Here is a 21,129-nt window from a genome sequence, read left to right on the forward strand (position 1 = left end):
CAGACATGGGATTGAGGGTGATTTTGCGGTTTAGATCAGTAATTGGCTCGCTGAAAGAACACAGAGTGTGGTAGTTAATGGAAAATATTCATTCTGGGGTTCAGTTATTCATGGTGTACCACAAGGTTCCTGTTAGGGTCCACTGCTATTTGTCACCTTTATAAATAACGTGGGTTCGAGCATGGGATAATGGATGAGCAAATTCGCAGAACACACTAAGTCGATGGAGTTGTCAACAGTGCCGAAGTCTGCTGCAGGTTACAGACAGACATGAATAATCTGCAGATCGGGACTCAGGGGTGGCATATGGAGGTTATTGTGGAAAAGTGTGATGTGATTTACTTTGGAATGAACAACAAGAATAAAATGTTCTGGGCTAATTGTAATATTCTTGGAAGTTTAGATGAGCAGAGCGATCTCGGCGTCTACGTATATAAAACTCTGAAAGTTAACACACACGTTAATGGGTTTGTTTGCAATGAGCACAGTGTGTTCGGTTTTATTGCCAGAGGGATTGAGTTTCAGGGCCAAACGATTCCTTTGCAGCTCCAGAAATTTGTCTGGTATGGCCAATCTTGTCGAGTTCTGGTCGCCACATTATAGGACGGATGTGAAAGCATTGGAAAGGTTGTACACGAGATTTCCTCGGATGTTGCCTTCATTGAAGGGAAGGTCTTACGAGGAAAGGCTGAGGGACTTGAGGCTGTTTTTGATAGAGATAAGAAGGTTGAGAAGTGAATTAATAGAGACATAAAAGATTATCAGAGTTTGCCTTAATGTGGACAGCGAAGGCGTTTTCTTCAAATGGTGATGGATGGCACAAGGGCACATCTATGTAAGTTGAGGGTGATAGATGCCGAGGTAGCTGCCTTTCTCAGAGAGTAGTAAGAGTGCAGAACGCCTTTTCTTCAACAGTCGTAGACTCACCAACCTTCAAGGCAATTAAATGATCATTTGTTAAACTTCCGGTTTTTCATGTAAAAATGCTGGTCAGATGGAATTCAGATTGGTCTTACAGGTCGGTGCAAAATTAGTGCCAAATGCACTTTATTGCAATGTAATATTCCGGGTTTAAACTGTTCTTCAGCTTGAAGTTGCAATCATCTCTGGTCAGTATAAGTAAAACAAAGACCTGGCGAGAATCCAATGCACAACTTTGGCAGTTCATGTGCTGCCATTCTGTCATGCAAGTACAGCAAGCTAACTAATTGCACCACTGCATCTGCAGTCTAATGGTGGCGAACGTCTCCTGATCTTACCACTGGGCCCCTCAACCGAATTACTTTTTTTCTGTGTATCTGAAATGAAACGCAGTGCAGAGGTGGTTATACTGATAATGGATCATCGATTGTGAAGCATCAGCTTCAGGAAAATGGTATAGATAAATGTGGTGAAAATCGGTTTTATTGAATACTGCATACATTTACCATGGCTTCCTGCGTTGGTCACAGGCAATATTTTCCTTCTATAGGCTTCAATTCGTCAGAAAATTCGATTCACTGATATTTCACCAACTTCGTTTGGCATGTTCATCTGAGACATCGACCCACACTGCATACAACATCAACAATGTTCAGCATACTATGTGCACGAGAATGTGGTATGGTTTTTATGCACAGTGAGGATTGAATAATGTTCTGCAAGGGCAAATTAAATTCAGTTTAATTCGTAAAGTCGCAAGAATCCAGAGTAAGATTCAAAATGTCAGAAATTCACGTTCATTACCTTGGCCAGAATTCCAGCCCAGCAAAGGGGAAATCTGCCCCTGAATCCCCAGAATCCAATTGTTTGCTCCATGTGTCCACTTGGAAACCTATGTGAAGGAACATTAAGCCTGAAGGAGAACTTGTGAGAATCCTCCGCTGTCTGATCTAAAGCTGAAACAAGAGCTGTCGATTCCAGCCGGGAGGGAAGCAAAGTGGAGATGAGACCAAAATATTATTTGGCGTTTACTTCATATTGTCCTCAATGTGATTATTTAAAAATCTTGGCCAGAAATGGCACAGACACAAAGGAGCAGAAGGAGGCCATTCTTAACACCGATCCTGTCCTGCCACGTAATTTGATATCATCATGGCTCACACAACAATTGTATGTCTTTTTCCAGCCCATCCACAACGTCGTACTGGCTAACAGGCATTTATCGATCTCTACCATAAATAGACATCGATAATGTACATCTGTGGGAGGAAAGTGTTCCGTTTCGAGACAGTTCGGTTTATGCACGAATATTACCGGTTTTGCAGATGAGCAGCCGAGTCTGGTCTGACCACTTTGCAAAACATAAATTAAAACACGACCCTGATGGGATTCGAACCCACAACCTTTGAATCGCAACCTGAATAGAGATGCAGAAGTCCAACGCGCTTTCCATTGCGCCACAGAGCCGCGCCTTATGTCGCCGTTAAGCCCACAAGTTTGCCTTTGATGCATTGCATTCAGGACACCAATCTCGCGCCTGTCTGTCCTCGTCACACTTTCTGGTACCTGGTCCTTATCCACTAGTGCTCTGGCTCATCAAGTGTTCAGCTACAGACTGCTGAAACGTTCTCATGACACTTACCTTTACCACATGTTCAGATAATAATTTCCAGATAATCAATACTCTACAGGTGAAAGTATTATTCCCAAATCTCCTCCTTGTCTCCTGTCTTTCATTTATGTTACTCTGTTCCTTCCCAATACAGGCTTATCCCTGTCACACATATCTATCCTCTTCATAAAATGAGCACGTTAATCGGATTCTTATTCAGCCTTCTCTGCGCTTAGAGTTACATCCCCAACCTAGCTCGCGTACCTTCACAATGGGAGTGGTCAAATCCTTGCCATTCTTTTCATCTCCTGTGAAATTCTCCTCCTGCATTCAGACGCTTCCAGTATCTGGCGATTACAAGAGAAAAACAAAGTTCTCAGAAGAAAAACCAAAAGGTCCGAACAAAATCAGCAGCTTTTGTCTATCTCTGCTGAGGAAGGAAAGTTAACGCTTCGAGTCCAATGATCCGTCTTCAGAACTAATGGGAAGGGAGGGTGGGTGAAGTATGTGTAAGACGGCAGACGGTTTCTAAAATTATTGAACTTGATGTTGGGTCCAAAAGTTTTCATGGTCTGTCGGTAGAAAATTAGTTGCGTATCTTACAGCTTATGTTGTGTCTTGAAGGAGCACTGCAGCAGACCAGAGACTGAAATGATGGCTTGGGAACACAGTGTCTAGATTTGAGTGGTGCTGGAAAAGCACAACAGTTCAGGCAGCACCCGAGGAGCAGTGAAATCGTCGTTTCGGCAAACAGCCTTTCATCAGGAATATAAGCAGAGAGCCTGAAGGGTGGGAACATAGTGTAATGTTGAAGTTACAGGAACTGGAACATCGGGATGGTATTTGTTGATTCTGGACAGAACGTAAGTGATCTCAGCTTTGTCACCGACTTAATGTTCCTCTCTCCATTGGAGAGAGATCACATTCTGAGCAGGAAATACAGTTGCCTCGATTAGCTGAAGTGCAGAGAAATCTCTGGACCATGCGACCGGGAGCTTCCAGAGTGAGGAGAAATATCTGAAACCAGCAGGAAACGTAACTGACAACAACAAACGTCACAATGCAGTACAGGCACTTCGGCCCTCGCTGTTACTGCAACCTGTAAAATAATTTAATGCCCATTGTAATGGTAAATTAACATTTATTTTAAATCCAATAAAAGCACAGGGAAACAAATAAGTAATTATTTGACTTTGCAGAGGCATGTGTTGCAGACAGACAAAAAAAAATGTAAAGTTAAACCGAAATAATAGCAGACATACAAGGCCAGTAAACTACCATACCAGGGACAAACAGTCAAGGAATGAGAAAAAAAATCCTTTTGATGTGGAAGACACCTTTCCTCACGTACCATTGGCGAAGGCATCCAGCGAGAGGTGGCAGGATTTGAGACGATGCATACTGCAGGCACAAAAAAACGAAAGATTGTGTTTTCAGCGACGACGTGAGTACCTGATTCAATACACACATAAGGACAGATATGAAGAAACTAAATTGGCTAACTCAGGCAGATAGAGCAGTCCAGGTAACCCCCGCCAAAAGGGTAGCCTGGCGATTAGTTATGGTAGATGTTTCGGACCCAAGATTAAGAAGGGTCACTACTGAGTGCAGGACAAAAGGCAAACGTGATGTGGGGTTCATAGGAAGCTGTGAACCCATAAGGATAGCCCGGAAATCTGAGTATCGCCCATGCAGAGCACGAGACCCGTTAAAACACGAGACTGCCAAAGGATACTACTTTGCATCCCTCCTGAAAGCTTGAGTGATAATCCCCTGTGGATAATCACCGGTGAGAGCCCCCATTTTTCTGGTCAAAAAGGCAAACATTCCAGGTGAATCGGGGAAACGGAGCTTTGTTCAAGACCAGCAGGTAGTCAATTATGCTGTTGTTCCGCCCGCCCCAAATGTTCCTAATCCTTGTACTATTTCAGTTCGAATTCCACCTGACAGTAAATGGTTTTCTGCCACGGAATTATCAAATATCTTCTTTAGTGTACCGGTACACCCAGAAAGTCAATTCTGGTTCACTTTTCCACTCAACGGAAAATCATATACACTCAAGCGACTTTGTCAAGGTGACTGTAAGTCCCCCATCATAATTAATGAGGCTCGATGCTGGAGTCGGGAGATTTGTGTTTTAACCACGGGGTCAGCGCTTCTGTAGTATGTAGACGAATGCTTAATAGCAGCACCAACAGAGGAACAATGTGAGAAAGATACGCTTGTGTCGCTCTGCCATCTCGCCGTGAATGGGCACAAATCTTGTGTCGCAAATCTACAATTTGTGCAACAACAGGTGAAGTTCTTTGGTCATTTCTTGTCTGAATCAGGGAAGTGCATTGGTCAAGACAAAGTTCAAGCAATTTGCAAATTCCAAAGCCTCACACGAAGTAACAAGTGCTATTCTTTTTGGTCTTGCACTCCTACTGTCGATTTTTTATCCCACATTACACAACCCTTGAGGCGCCTCTAAATGAAATTTCCAATGGCTTAGAGTTTCAGAACCAGAGATCGTTGCAGCTGAACATGCGCTCCAAAATCACACCTACACTGGGGGTCAGAATCAAAACAAGCCTTTTGTACAAACGGTAGATGCATGACATCTGATCGGATGCAGGAGAATGTGGGAAAATTGAGGCAGGTAGCTTACATTTTGGCTAAACCTAGACCCCGTAGCGGCAGGATTGCCTATATGCCTGCAAGCCGTGTTTGCAGCTTCAAAAGTTTGTTGTAGCGTCCAGGGACACAGTCGGCTTTGGAGAATTAAGCCTCCTGGTCCCACATGGATCCTTACTATTTTTCGAGCAAAACACAGCACACATGTCTGCAGCACGTTGGCTCAGAAACAATACTGTACTATTGGAGATGCCTAACATTACAATAACGAGATGTAACGTCCGTAATGCTGCTAGCCTTCTCGCCACAACAGGAGACAGAGACCCACATGACTGTGTCGCTGTAACTCACCAAGACCAGGCGTGCAGGCTTCACAAACACAGTATCAGGATATTGCGTTTTTTTGTGAATGGGTCCGCATTCAGGGGCAAACGGATAGGCCACAATGGTGTTTGGTATGCTGTAGTAAATAGCCACGAGGTAGTCAAAGCGCAATCACTCACTTGTCATCTGTCAGCTCAAGCAACAAAGCTGATTGCCTTGACTGAGGCATGTCAATTGGCTGAGTGAATGATAGAGAATATTTACACAGACTGCAGGTATGCATTCGGGGTTGTACATAATTGTGGAACTCTGTGGAAACACAGGGGGTTCTTGACCTCCACTGGAAAGCCCAAAATACACCGTGGTCTGACTTCTGACCTCCTGGAAGCGGTCCTACCGCCTAAATCATTCGTTGTCTGTAAATGTGAAGCCCACACGAAAAAGTACGATTCCCTTTCTCAAGGCAATGCGAATGCAAACTCTTCGGGAAGGACAGCAGCCCAGCAGCCGCCAAGTAATCAGTTGACATGTGTATGTCAATTATTTGTAATCTAAAGCAGACTTATGGGAGGTCGAGTCGCAGGCCACGCCGAAGGACAAGCGTGAATGGACAATGGCAGGGTGCAGAATGAGGGAATGGGTGTGGTGTGGCCCCATTGGTAAACCCTGTCAACGCGATTATTATTCCCATTCCGTGCCAATTAATACACAGTGAGGACCATGTGTCAAAAGGGGGGGGGAGTGTAGCGATCTTGATATTTAATTTGGTTTCCGTGGTCGAATCTGTAAGTCCTCCTCGGACATTGTGCAAAATAATTTTCCAAAGGTCATCTTAGTCAGTCCGGGACTGAGATTCAGAAAAGAACAAATGTTTCTTTTTTTTGGAGCTGGCTGTGTTTACATTCTCCCCACCTCAAGTTTATAAGGACTTATAGACTTGATTTCTGTCAGTCCAGGTGAGACACTTTGTGATGCGGGTACTTTCATTGGCAAAGAAAATACATTTATCCCCATGAAGCTTCCATTCATCCTCTGTCTGCCCATTCATTCAATTTGATCACTGCTGTTCTGATAAATTTCACCTCTGCTGTCCTGTTGTTCTTCCATAATTCGAGGGAACGTCGAACAGAAACCCAAAATCATATTAATGTTCGGTTGTTCATGTTACATCAATGACCAGACCAGAACAAGCTAGCAGGAATTTCAATAACAGAAAAATATTTTAAAAATTCCTTCCCGAAAATCAACCGACTGCAAAGTCAGAATATGGGAAATGTCAGAGTGCACTGAGATTTAGCCAATTTCACAACGCTCGGACACACCTAGCCGAGTTCAGTCTTTGCGAAATGTTTATTTATAATTGTGACAATTCCCTGGGGCAGATCCTCCCTCAATCCACAAAAATGTATGCTGTCAAAAACTATTTCAGTTCAGATTAAAATGGCTCAAGATACTCTCCATCAATCCTAGGTTACTGCGCCATGTCAATTGAAGTGTATTCAGATAAGGTTAGAACTCCCAGCCTTTTCTCCCACAGCTCTCTATTCCAGTTGCTCCAGCCTCGTTTGGAGCTCCCATCCTGGGCTTTTCACGCACATCTCTGCCTTCATAGAAGAATTGCATGCTCACGGACTTGGTCACTGGCAGAAAGAGTAAAGATTCTCGCATTCATTCCGCTCTCAAATTCCGATCGGATCTTCACCACTGCGTCGCCAAATTTCTGTTATTCCAGACCTGGAAGCCAGTGTGATTGAAGTGTGTAACCGTAGTTACAACCTTCGTAATGATGAGAAACTTCGTTGTTATTTAAACCAACATTTCACCAATTTGTTTGCTAAGCCTGTAAAATTCATCTTTTCTCAAAATCTATCGAAATCAGTCTTCGACATTCTCAATGATGGACTTTCCACTGCCACTGAGGACATCGAAGATGACGATACAACCCAATCTCAGTAGGTTATCCTTTGTGCATGTGGTGCTGTTCCTCGCCAATCTCAGTCATTGCATTTATTGCGTTTACTGTTGGTTATTTTTTCATGTGATTGTATAGTGGCTCATCCTCTGCATTGTGGCCGAAGCAACCTGCATTCAAATCCGAGTATCAGCAATGCGCATTTGTTCCATGTTACTCCACATAACACTTGCAAAACAAACGCAGAAAGGAAGAAATCAATTTTTAAGGGTAAAATGCTCTCGAAGGTGATGATTTTCTTGCTTCAAACTTTATCTGTACATAATCTCAGAGAAGTTTCTCCCTTTCCCAATCACCATTCTTCCATTCTATCCTTCCTCACATGCCAATGGGGCTTTGCACAAAGTAACATTCACTTTCACATTGACACCGTTAAGTAAGTGCTGCAGCTGTCACTCTTCTTATGTGAACTTGCACCAATACCACCATGAGGAGCTTTAAGCCACTTAATGCAATCAGATAATGTGGTTGGGTTATTAATCCTCATGTAAAGTGTTTGATTTGCATGGACCAGATATTATTGGAGCACTGGATTCATGAAAAGGACGCAGAACAGTATCGAGGAAAAGAGACTTTATTGGAAAAGACCAATGTTTGAGAATTCCCCACATTTATTTCCAGTCTTTATTCGTCTCTCGCTAGAGTGTTATGTATAATTCTGCAATTCACATAAAATAAGCGACATGAGAGCTGTGGAAATGGTGCAGAAGTGATTTGCCAATATATTGTCTGGACTGAAGAAATTCAGCTATGAAAGAGTTTCGACAGACTGGCTTTGCTTTTGTGAGAGCAGGAGAGATTGAGCGGAGACAGTATTGAGATGTAGGAAATAATAAGGGGCACGGTGGCACAGTGGTTAGCACTGCTGCCTCACAGCGCCTGAGACCCGGGTTCAATTCCCGACTCAGGCGACTGACTGTGTGGAGTTTGCACATTCTCCCCGTGTCTGCGTGGGTTTCCTCCGGGTGCTCCGGTTTCCTCCCACAGTCCAAAGATGTGCAGGGTCAGGTGAATTGGCCATGGGAAATTGCCCGTAGTGTTAGGTAAGGGGTATGTAGGGGTAGGGGTAGGGGTATGGGTGGGTTTCGCTTCGGCGGGTCGGTGTGGATTTGTTGGGCCGAAGGGCCTGTTTCCACACTGTAATGTAATCTAATCTAATGGATTGGGTACACTTAACGAAATATTTCTCGATGATGGATGGATCAATCAATCATAGATTTAAGATAAGAGTCATAAACGTTCGAGTAGCTCTACATAAAAAAAATCTTTATCAGCTTGCGAGTCATTGGAATCCAGACATCATTGTCCCTATGAGTCAGAGCGGCAGAAATTCTAATAATCTTCAGAGATACTTAACTGTGAATTTGTAATGCTTAAGGCATACAACGGTAAATGATGGAAAATGGGATGAGGATAATCAAGCAGGTTGTTATTGACAAGGGGATGCACAAGTAGCGTGCAGCCTCAGTTAGTTCTGACATCCAACTGGTGGCGTTTGGTAACCTCAGTTGTCACGTTGGATGCCAGTTTTCATTTTCCCGCTGGGGCAGCTCTGACTGTTTCAGAGTTTCAAGGTTTGTGTAAAAATCTGTTGTTCAGGTGAAGGATGCAGATGGTGTGGGGAAGTTCGATGGATTTGGGAAGTTGGTTTGCGGACCTTTCCTCCCCTTTCTCGGTGATATCTTCAAGGCAGATGAAACTCATGTGAAGCTCTGCTGTCCTGCAGCGTTTCGAATTGATTTGATTTATTTCCCACTGCATTCAATTGTTGTTTCTTGTCGTTAATTTGCATGTCCCAATATATTGAGTCCAGATCAACTTGTTTTTTAATGGAGTCATTGGACGAGTCTCGTCATTCCAGACATTCTCTGGCTTCACTCTGTTTAGCTCGCCCCAATGTATTTGTGTTGTCACAGTCGAATTTGTTGTCCTCGTCATCGCTGTGCATTGCTACTTGGAACAGCTGGTTGTGTTGTTTAGTGGATCTTCCAGAAATATTTTGCAACAATAGATATTCCCGCAGATTCTTGTCAAAACCAACGCCAGGAGGACATGCCATGACCCAACAAACCAAGCTCTCTAAATGATACGTAAAAGTATGTCTCAGCATGTACAGCCAGACTCCTCTGACCACTCAGAGTTATGAGACAGCATAAAGCGAAAGACATATTTGAAACAATTCACCAAAAAATGGACCAAATACCCATCATAGGCAAGACAAATTTGAAAAAAAAAAGTATTGCATGTCGTGACTGCAGGAAACATTATACAGGACAGACAACTCACGATACACATTCTTGAAGATCAACTTGACATGAAACACCACTGCCAGGTGTCCGCAGTAAGTTGACTCATGACACTGAGTGTCGCTGATTCCGTGGCTGGAATCTCGCAATGTGTGACAGTCTGCAGCAATGGAGAATGTGTTCCTGGAAAAGTACAGCAGGTTATGCAGCATCCAAGAAGCAGGAGAATGGATGTTTCTTACATGAATACTTCATTAGACATTCGGCCAAAACGTCGATTCTGCTACTCCTCAGATGCTGCCTGATCTGCTGTGTTTTCCAGCACCACACTCTTGACTCTGATCTCCAGTATCTACAGTCCACACTTTATCCTCCGTCTGCAGCATTAGGTAGTTCCTTGTGTGAGGGAACTGTTGACATTACCAATGTAAAATTCGATTGCTGATTGAGAAACAGCCCAAAAGTGTGTTTCTGTTGTTTTGAGTTTCCTGGATGTACAATGTGTGCTTCTGAGATCGCACCGTTTGCGGTAGTCTGGGGAGCGGCTGCAGTTATCTGCGTTTACATCCTAGATGCTATTGGTGCGGTTTGATTTATTCTTGATTTATGCAACAGTAACACAGTGGCAAATCAATTAATATTTCAAGAAGGCAGACCGACGTGGAAAATGTCGATGTGCTGGTGACATTTGATCAGAGATTACCGAGATTCAGGAGAAACGAATGTTGATTTCTTTCGGGTTGTGATGAAAAACAACCAGGGAAATAAGTCACCAGCGGGTACAGTTTACAAGGGCACTCATAGGAAGCAAAATGCGAAATAAAACGTACAAAATAACGAAGACAGATGAAGGATGAGTGTAATCATGGGTAATCTGACTTCCACTCCGCAGTTCCCCTAATTCCCACACCCAGCCCCTTTGTAAACAAATGGTAGAGAACCATAAACATTAACATCGTCTATTGGAACGATCCAAGTCTTTTCTAAATTTTCGATTTGGCTATTAGTTTCAGTTATTTTTTTTTCTTTCCTGGGAAACCATCTCTTTCATTGTTAGCAATCGTAAAGGGAGCCATCCTTTTTATCATGGAAATAATATGATACTAAATTTTGTTTGTGGAGTATATAAGAAAACACTGTCACACGTTTCTTCTACTTTCTGTCGGTTTTAATGGTTCTCTGTGTTTTGAATCTTCCAACCAACGTGCATGACCTCATAATCCGGACATGTAATTGCATCTGACAAGTTTTTGCCCACTCACCCAATCTATCTATATGCCTATTCATATTGCCACGATCTCATCATAACATTCTCTCCCACGCATGTGTATTGCCAGCAAATTTGGACACATTTTACACTGCCCCTTTCTCTATGCTATTAACAGAGAGATAATTGAAGCCTTGAATATACTCAGTCTTGAAAGGCCTCTGCTGTAAATGTTTCTACATACTTGCAACCCTCTGAATGTGAGAACATCCTCCTCATTTATTTCTTATGTGGGTAACCCCTTCCCCTGAGATTGGGATCTCCGGTCCTTCACTATTCTGGATATAAAGTAGAACAGAACAAACTTTTAAAGTAAAACATATTCCCACTGTTCTCTCCAGTGCCAGTTCTGAGTTTTCTTTTTTAACCTTTGTTTGAACAAACTGCCCTGATGAGCACATTATTACTGACAACGACACATCTGCTTCACAGGTGCTTCAGTGCCTGTGATTGGAGTGGAGCTGAAAGGCGCGATAGAAGTGCATCTTTTTTCACTCGACTATTTCCATGTTATTAATCTCTCTGCTCATGAAAATGGATCCGTAATATGCATTCAATCTCTCATCAATACCGAGCATGTTTCACTCACAGTTGATTTTAAATGATTTCTTGTTGGATGAGTTATCTCTGCAACTCCAGAAAAACCATCCCAACAAATCGATATGTTCTCAGGTCTGCTCATTTCTTGACATACAGAAAACTTGCTGCAAAGAAAATATTTCCATAGTCGTGAATCTCTCCACAAAAGGAGTTTAATTTATCTCTCTACATGGTGCAAAGCAGAGGATTGTGAAAAGATTCTAGGAAAATGTTGCCAATTGTCAAATGGGAAACCTTTCAGCAAGCAAAACAGAAATCCCAGCGTCGAGCTTTGTGAATGTTTAGATATTCCTTGGGGCGCGGATTCAGTGGAAAATGAAGGGTTAACTGGCCGGCTGGGCAGAGACAGTTTAGAAATCTTTCTGTTCTTTCAGAGGCCGGTGTACTCCGGACTTGAATTGATGTACTCCGGACTTGAATTGATCTGTGACATTGAAGGATTCTGTTCCTGCACGTCAGGAAGTCAAATCTCATCTCAGCTCCGGGGCAATTAGAAAATACGGGAACAGGTAGGACACTGAAAGGCTGGAAATGAGGCGATCTCTGTAGGAGGATAACTTATTTCCGGTGTCATGCATGTGGCTGTAAAGGGTGGTATCAGCCTATTCCCATGTATTCATCGTGAATTGCCCAGGATTTACTTTGGAAACTACATACTAATTAAAGATGTTTGTAAATATGTGAGGAGCAGGCTGCAGCTTGCATTCGGGGATCATTGAAGCCATTGGATCAACAGTCTCTGTCGCGAGGTGAGTCATTGTTTTCGGCTCTTCACTGACAGGTTGCTGTTCTCCCACGACCCAGGAACAGAGCGACAGCTGTTCTCACACAATCTGTTTTTTTTTACCGCACAGTTCCGAGATTTTACCGAGTTCAGAAAAATATTCCTCAAAAGGCTCGAAGGGAGAAGGTTCCGCTTTTAGGAGAGCTAGTTCCCGGTGACATGTATGTGTCTGCAAAGTGTGAGATCAAACTGTTCCCATTGTCCACAATGAATGCTCCAGGATTAATTTTGGAAACGTCAAACCAATTGAAGACAATTTTCGTTTTGCGAAGGATAGGCAAAAGCTTGAATTCATTAACAGTCTGCTTTAGGAGATCCTGCAAGGGGCCTGCTACAAGGGACTCTGTGAAGCAATTAGTCCTCTCGTCTGGCTGTTAACCGAGAGGGTGCACCCACGCATGGAGCGGTCGCTGTTCTTATCCATCTACCTCCTTTGCTGTGCACTTTCTGGTTTTTAATAGGGTCAGTAATATGTAGCCAAACGGAAACCAAATCAGTGAGGAAACACAAATGCATTTCTGTATTTTTGAATGGCTTGTGAAGGGTTGTGGACACTCCGACTCTCAAACAAAAACCGAAACAGCTCAAGGAACTCGGCAGGTATGACATTAGATGTGAAAGAAAATGGAGTTCTGAAAAACTCCTGGAGAAGCTCCGAATCGTTGTCTCTGTTTATCTCTCCCCAGATGCTGCCAGATCTGTTTAGTTTTTCCTGCAATCTCTCCTTTCTTTTTAAATGAATGACCATTTCAACCATCGAGATTGTTTACACAGTCCAAACATGACCTGACGTTTAACCCTATCGAAACTGTGGTGATTGAATTCAAACAAATAAACTTGAAACGAATTTAGTAGCGCGCTTCTGCAGTTGTGGCCAAGTGTTGACGCGATGGACGTTAATTCCACTAAGGATTTCTCATTGCAGTTAAGTATTTTCTGACTGTAATTGAGAGCCGAGAGTGAATTTGAAGAGTGCTTGTTCCCTGCTTTCTTGTTTCAAATTCAAATCGCAGGATAAGGTGAAATGTGTATAACTCAGGCAAGGAACGTTAATCATCTGCAACCAACCGCCTGTCAGGAGAGAAAAAGCAGGTAAGATCCATTTAGTTGTAAACTTCCATTACTGAATACGTTTCCCTCTCTGACAAAAGTGACGCCAAATGAGATAACAACCGTTCAGGGGATTGTGTTGGACTGGCGCAGACTTAGTGGGCCAAAGGGCATTTTTGTGCTAGACACTTCCATGGCCAGCTGCGAGGTGGTCAGTTTGTGAAGTAACAGGACATCCTTTGCAAAATGTCCCTCGGTGAGGAAGAGGTCGAAACTACTCTCCCCGATAGTTCTGATAGTCACGGTATTCATTGGCACCAATTACCAATTTCAATTGGTAATAACTATTACGGTGCATATTTGTGGAATCAGTCTATCTGACAATCAGGACGATGAGACCGTGATGTCTCATTACTCAGCCGAGAGCAAGCTCTTGCAGCTTACATTCCCTGGCTCTGCTTGTGAGATAAAGATTACTTTCTCGATGTGCCTGTGTTTATATCAAACAGCTCATTGACATCGGGACTGGACGTTCAGGGGAAAGTGGAGGTGTGACAGAGGCTGAAATAGAACAAGATGAGACCCCAGGAGTCAGACGGTTTGTTTTGGTGGGATTTCTGTTATTGAAAGTTACACATGAGAATCGTGTTCGATTATTTCAGCTCAGTATCCATTTCATATCGTGGCTCAGCACAACGGTGCACATTTTCTGGCGAAGTGCCTTGTCTTCCACTTCAAGCCACCTTTCTCTGGAGAAACTTACAGACGTAAAGCACATGAAGTGGAGAGAATCCTGAGGAAACTGTCACTTTCGGGGAATGTGCCTGTGTGACTGCTTCGGTATGTGACCATGAGAATACGCTCCTCAAAGGGGTTACAACAGTGTGACCAGGTCAACCTTCAGTACCATTGTTATGTCATTTAAGATCACAGGAAGAAGGTAACTGCTTCTAACCGGGACTAGAATAGATGTATGCCTGATATCGTGCGCTTCACGATGGACGAATGACCCGTCTCCACTCCTCTCCCACATGCATTTTAAACTCGAGGCCAGAGAGAAACTGACCTGACGAGAAAATCGCTTCACAACCTTCTACTATCAATTTTGCAAATTTATTCCTATCTTGCCACCTAAAACATTCAATTAAATGTAAAAAAATGAATGTGCTCTCAGCAAATGGGACACCTTTGGATACAGTCCTTCAGCCTCAAAACGACCCTACACAACTATTCTCAGCATACTTCTGTTAAATTAATTTTATATCTAAGTGGAAAACTTCCATTTAACTCCATGCGATCTAACTTTATGAATTAGTCAACCATGTGGAACCGTGTAAAATGTTTTATTGAAGTCCAAATGAGCAAAGTCTGTTTCTTTGTCCTCATTGATCTTCTTGGTTACGCCCTAAAAAAACTCAATCAATTCTGTGCAAAACCAGCCTGATTATCCTGATTCATTCCTTGTATCTAAACATTCATATAAATCCTATCATTTAGAATTGTACCAAACAACTTACCCACGACCATAACCAGACACAATCACCTATGGCTCCCAGGCTTCTGCGTGAATTCCTTTCTAAACAAAGGCACAATAGCCATCCTCTGGTCATTCGGCGGCCCACTCGTCATAATAGATGATAAAAATATTTCTACGAAAGTTCCAAAGGTTTCTTTCCCGAACTTCCCACAAATTTCCGCGATACAGGAGATTAGATCCCAGGGAAATATCCAACTTTATATTTTCCAGGTCCTCCAGTCCTTCCTCTTTTCAATGTGAACGACTTTCAAAACATCAATATTTAATTGTACCCGTTATGTCGTTCTCCATGGTGTAAACTGACGTGAAGTGAACATTATATGTCTCTCCATCTGCTGAGATTCAAGACAAATGTGAGCTCTTTAATCTTAAAGTCCTATTTAGTCTCAAGTTCTTAATTATTGTAGCTTCTCTTTCTATTATACTTAGCTTTATGTTCTGATGACATCTCATATCCTCGATTGACCTTTATAATATCCTCCATAAGAATGCCCCTCCACTCCTTATATCGTTCAAGAGATTCACTGTGTTTATATGGAAGCTGTCCCCTTTTTTAAAAAAAAGTCTTATACAAGGCGTAAATCTCAGCAACCAACATTGTTCTAACGGAATACCTACAATGTGGAACGACCATTTGGACCAAGAAGCCCCCACTAATCCTGCGAAGGGAATCACACTCAAACTCACACCTCTACTCAATTCCTGAAACTCTGCATTTCCCATGACCAAAGAACGTCAGCCGCACATCTTTCGTCTGGGGAGGAATGTGCAAACTCCAAATCCACAGTCATCCAAAGTAGATATTAAACCAACATCGCTGAGCCAGCAAGACATGGGTAATCGCCACTGAGGCAGCCATTATGAACCTCCGATCCACCACTCAAAATATATCATCACCAACACCTCCTCTTAATGTTCCAAATGCATCTGCCCAGAGCCTCCTATTGACTGAGGTCTAAACCTCTGCCCGTGCTTTCCTATTCGCTTGAACTGAACGCCTGCATTGTATTTGCCTTCCTAAACACCAACTGAAACTGCATATGAATCATAAGAGAAAATTGAACTTTGAATTCTTTCTGCTTTCATAAAATTGTTTGTGCCACTACTCTTACCACCAATCATATGTTCGCACACTTTTCCACAAAGTACCACAACTGCAACTATTTTTTTCAAAGCACTCAGTTTGTTCAAGTCATTTTGCCGCATGCCCGCTTAAACAAGAAGATCTGCCCTTGCGCCGATCATTGTATCTTCTTCAAATGGAGCAGCAACACCCTCAATTCCTTTGAATGGATCCTTCATACATAATGTGAATAGATGTGTTGCCAACACTGACTCCTGCTGAAATCCACTAGTCACGGGCTGCCATCCTGGAGAAGACCCCTTTACCCAACTGTCTGCCTTCTGCCAATCAGCCAAGCCTCAATCCATGTCCTCTTCTTTAGCAGGTTGCCATACTGCACCTTGACATATGCCTAGGGAAATTCAAGCTTGTAACCTCCACCGGCTTGACTACGTCTAACTTGCTCATTACCTACTCAAAGCATTTAACACAAAGCTGATTTATATGATTGTTATCTAGAATATTCCAACTTTGATTCCAGGCCTGAATGTGAAGAACAACAATGTTCAATTGCTGTTGTGATATGTAAACACTACGCTGCCTTAGTAGGGTCGATGAGTGAGTGAATTCCTTCCCTCAGTGGGATCCTCTATTCTCTCAACAGGGTCGATGAGTGAACTAACTGTTTTGCTCACATGGAGCAGGTAAATACTTGCGGCCAAATGCAAACCAGTTGGTGTACTGAGAGTTGAGATGATCGCTTAAACCTATTCCTGGAATAGGTTCCTTGAAACGTCTCTCACAATTCGAAAATATAGATGTGAAATCAGTTCTACAGAGACTGGAGAGCACATCCCACAGGCTACATATTTGATAGCTCTCTCCATAATGTGATGACGTTCATGATGAACTGTCCCCAGGAACGTTTATAATGATTAATGTCTTTATTCAGTGTGAACACGTTGAACACACGCAAGTATTCAGCACCTTCTACAGCACTTCCCGCATTCATGGCATTTAGAAAGACCTGTTAATATGGCGAGAAAGGTGATGAGCCATCCGGTCGCTCGGACTTTGCAGCACGGTCCCACAGATTTGGAATTGGAAAGGTCTCTATTCCGGGTGAGCACGTGGGTCAGACGTCAGGTCTCTATATATCTTAATGGACTCTTATTTATGTGAACATATTTCTCAGAGATGAAACACACAGAGGTTTGATAACATTTTCCAACGTTCTGAGAGAGAAAAGGTTTCTCATTAGTATGAGCGTCGTGTTCGGTTCTCCAATCGCTGGACGTTTTAAAGCATTTTCCGTAGTTCATACACTGAAATCATTTCTCATCATTTTGAACGAGCAGGTGTCGCAGCAGGTCAGAGACAGAGTGAATCCCTTCCCACACTCTGAGCGGGTGAATGGCTTGTCCCTGGTATCATTGCGTCCATGGGAATTCAGCTCAGACAGGGAAATGAATCCCTACATTTCCACAGTCATCCCTCACTATGACTGCAATTGAGGTGTGTAAGTCTGATGACAGGTAAAAACCTGGTCCACACGCACAATAAGTGAATGACTTATCTCAGACTATTACCAGAGCTTTTTCCTTTTATGTTCGAAATCTGATCAAGTTGTATTTGGGATAAAATTCGTGGCTTCATCAGATTATGGTGGAGAGGTTGACTTCTAAATCCTCCCCTTCTAATATCCTGCGAAATTGATGTGATCCCAAAATGAAAGTGTGAAACCGTCTTTCAAAAGACTCTAGAATCTGTCTGAAGATATGGTCTGAAGGTAAGCGATTTTCGACACTAAGAATTTGACCAGAATTTTGTCAGAATCTTTCATGCACACAACTTCCACCACAGAGAACGAGCAGGTCAGCAGATGGATATGAACACGATCGCCTCCATGTTCCCTCCAGGCCAAACACTGTCCTGACATGTCTGACATCCAGTCCTATTGGAGCAGACATTTCTTACAATTCAATCATTGCAAAATTGAGGCCTCTGACTTCAGTCCCAAAATCAAAATTCACTGCCTTGCCACTGAGTCGAAAGTGTGATGCTGGAAAAGCGCAGCAGGGCAGGCAAACAACGAATGAGCTGGAGAATCGATATTTTGGACACGAGGCTTCATCAGGAAAGAGGCTTGTGAACCGAGGGGGTACAGAAACAAATTGAAGCGGGTGGGGTGGGACAAGGTAGCGGAGAGTGTGATAGATTGATGGAGGTGAGGACAATGATGAAAGGTCGCAGCGCAGGCTGGAGCAGATAGGTGGGATGGAAGATGTACAGACAGGACAGTTCATGAGAGCGGCGGAGACCCTGGACCTGAATGAACTTTGCTGTGTGGGAGGGAGAGTTGACTGTTCAGCCAGAAGCGAGTGGTGTTGTTTGGTGCGGGTGTCCCGGAGATGTTTTCCGAAGCGGTCTGTAATTAGGCATCCAATTTCTTCAATGTCGAGGAGACAGCAAAGTGAGCAATTGTTACAGTAAATGACATGCGTGGAAATTTGGTAAAATTCTGATGGGCATGCAAGTGTCTTTTGGGCCTTTGACAGAGTTGAGGACGGATGTGTGCGTGGATGTTTTCCAAATCCCGTGTAGGAATGAGAAGGTGCAGGAAGGGAAGGGTGGTTTTGTGGAAGCGTGCACTTTGTAAGGGGTGGAAGAGGGAATGATCTTTACAGAAACTGGATAGGGGTGCGGAGGGAAGCACATCTTAATTGTTGGGGTTCATTTGCAGCTGATGGAATTACCGGAGGATGACATGATGTCTACAGAGGCTGCTAGATTTTAAAGTATTGAAGAAGGAAGTTCTGTCCTCGTCATATTTGGAGGGATGAGTTTTGTGAGTGGGGTTGACGGAAGTGGATGAGATGAGCTGGAAGGCATAATCGACGACGTGACAAGAGAAAATGCCTCGCCACAGATTCAAATTTCTCGCTGGCACTGGTTTGAATCTGAACAGATACGTCATTACCATGGTGACATCCTTCAACTCGTGATGTGTTTTTAACCACATATCGCCATCATCACCATGTCAGCCGACTTGCACCTCATTAACATCATTAACTCTTCCACGACTCTGCCCTTCTGCAGCTCAAACGCTAAACCATTCGTTTGGACGACACGGTCATAATACACTTCGATCCGTTCTTTCAAATTTCCTCCCTGCTCTGGTGCTAGTGGAGCAATGGATAGAGAGAGAGAAGAGTTGAGCACGTGGCTACGCGGATGGTGCAGGAGGGAGGGTTTTGGATTCTTGGATAATTGGGGCTTTTTCTGGGGTCGGTGGGACCTGTACAAGCAGGATGATCTTCATCTGAACCAGAGGGGTACCAATATCTTTGGGTGGGGGCGGGAAATTCGCTAAGGCTATTGGGGTGGATTTAAACTAATCCAGCAGGGGGATGTGAACCAAAATTGCAGTTCAAGTATAGAAATTGTTGAGAGTAGGGAGGTCCAGAATCAAGCTTCAGGGGCGCAAGATGGCACCAGCAAGCAAGAATTTGGTTTGGAGTGTGTCTGCTTCAATGCAAGGAGCATCCACAATAAGGTGGATGAACTTGCAGCTTGCATTGGTACCTGGGAATTCGATGTTGTGGCCATTTCGTAGACATGAACAGAGCAGGGACAGGAATGGTTGTTGCAGATTCCAGGATTACAATAAGAACAGAGAAGAAGGTAAAAGAGGGAGACGTGTGGCTGTGTTGGTCAAGGACAGTATTACAGTTGCAGAAAGGATGTTTGGGTCTCGTCAACTAATGTAATATGGGCTGAAGCTAGAAACAGGAAAGGAGAGGTCACGCTTTTTGGAGTTTTCTACAGGCCTCCGAATAATTCCAGAGATGTAGACGAAAGGATAGTAAATATGATTTTCGATAGGAGTGAGGGTGAGAGGGTAGTTGTCATGGGGGACTACAACTTTCCAAATATTGGCAGAAAACACTATAGTAGGATTACTATAGATGGTTCAGTTTTTGTCCACTGTGTGCAGGAGGGGTTCCTGACTCATTATGTCGACAGGCCAACAAGGGGCGTTGTCACATTAAATTCGGTAATGGGTAATGAGCCCGGTCAAGTGTTAGACTGGGAAGTAAGTGAGCACTTTGGTGATAGAGATCACCGTTCTGTTGAGTTTACTATTGTGATAGATATAGATAGGTGTATACCACTGGGCAAGAGTTGCAGCTGGGGGAACGTCATTTATGATGCGATTAGGCAGGATTTAGGAAGCATAGGATGGAGAAGGAAACTGCAGTGTAGGCACATGTGAAATGTGGAGCTAATTCAAGGAAATGCTACTGTGTGTCCATGATAAGTATGAATCTGTCAGGCAGGGAGAAAGCTGTAGAGCGCGGGAGCCGTGGTTTGCGAAGGAAGTAGATTCTCTGGTCAAGAGGAAGAAGAAGGCTTATGTTAGGATGAGATGCAAAGGCTCATTTAGGGCGTTTAATGGTTACAAGGTAGGCAGGAAATACCTAAAGAGAGAGCTCAGATGAGCCAGGAGGCGACGTGAGAAATTGTTGGCCGATAGGATTAGGGTCAAACCGAAGGCTTTCGATATGTATTTACGGAATAAAAGAATGACGAGAGTAAGATTAGGGCCAATCAGGATCATTAGTGGGAAGTTGTGTGCAGGGTCAGTGGAGATAGGGGAAGCACCAACTGAATACTTTTCAACAGTATTCAGTCTAGAAAACGGCAATGTTGTCGAGGAGAATACGTAGATACAGGCAACTGGACGAGGTATGATTGAGGTTCACAAGGAGGAGGTATTAGAAATCCTGAAGAGTGTGAAAGTAGATATGTCCCCTGAACCGGATGGGATTTATCCTAGGATCCTTTGGGAAGCCATTGGGGTGATTGCCGAGCCTTTGGCACTGATCTTTAAATCGTCATTGCCTACATGAATAGTGCCAGAAGACTGGAGGACAGCAAATGTGGTTCCCATGTTCAAAAATGGGAGTAGAGACAACCCTGTTTATTATAGACCAGTGAGCTCCACTTCAGTTGTTGGTAAAGTGTTGGAAAAGGTTATAAGAGATAAGATTTATAATCATCTAGAAAAGAATAATTTGATTAGGGATAGTCAGCATAGTTTTGTGAAGATTACGTCGTGCCACAAAAACCTTAT

At 43.3% G+C, this 21,129-nt stretch overlaps 1 non-coding gene across 1 annotated transcript; it reads right to left on the reverse strand.

Moving 5' to 3' along the window:
* Nucleotides 1-2,296: 2,296 nt before the first annotated feature.
* Nucleotides 2,297-2,388, reverse strand: trnar-ucu (transfer RNA arginine (anticodon UCU)). Its single transcript is given in 2 exon segments — nucleotides 2,297-2,332; nucleotides 2,352-2,388. It is a non-coding gene; the product is annotated as a tRNA-Arg (tRNA).
* Nucleotides 2,389-21,129: the final 18,741 nt, after the last annotated feature.

The sequence above is a fragment of the Chiloscyllium plagiosum genome, unplaced genomic scaffold, assembly GCF_037043375.1.
Source record: "Chiloscyllium plagiosum isolate Xiang-an unplaced genomic scaffold, Cpla_swu_hap1 HiC_scaffold_18, whole genome shotgun sequence".
In the NCBI taxonomy this organism is placed as follows: Eukaryota; Metazoa; Chordata; class Chondrichthyes; order Orectolobiformes; family Hemiscylliidae; genus Chiloscyllium; species Chiloscyllium plagiosum.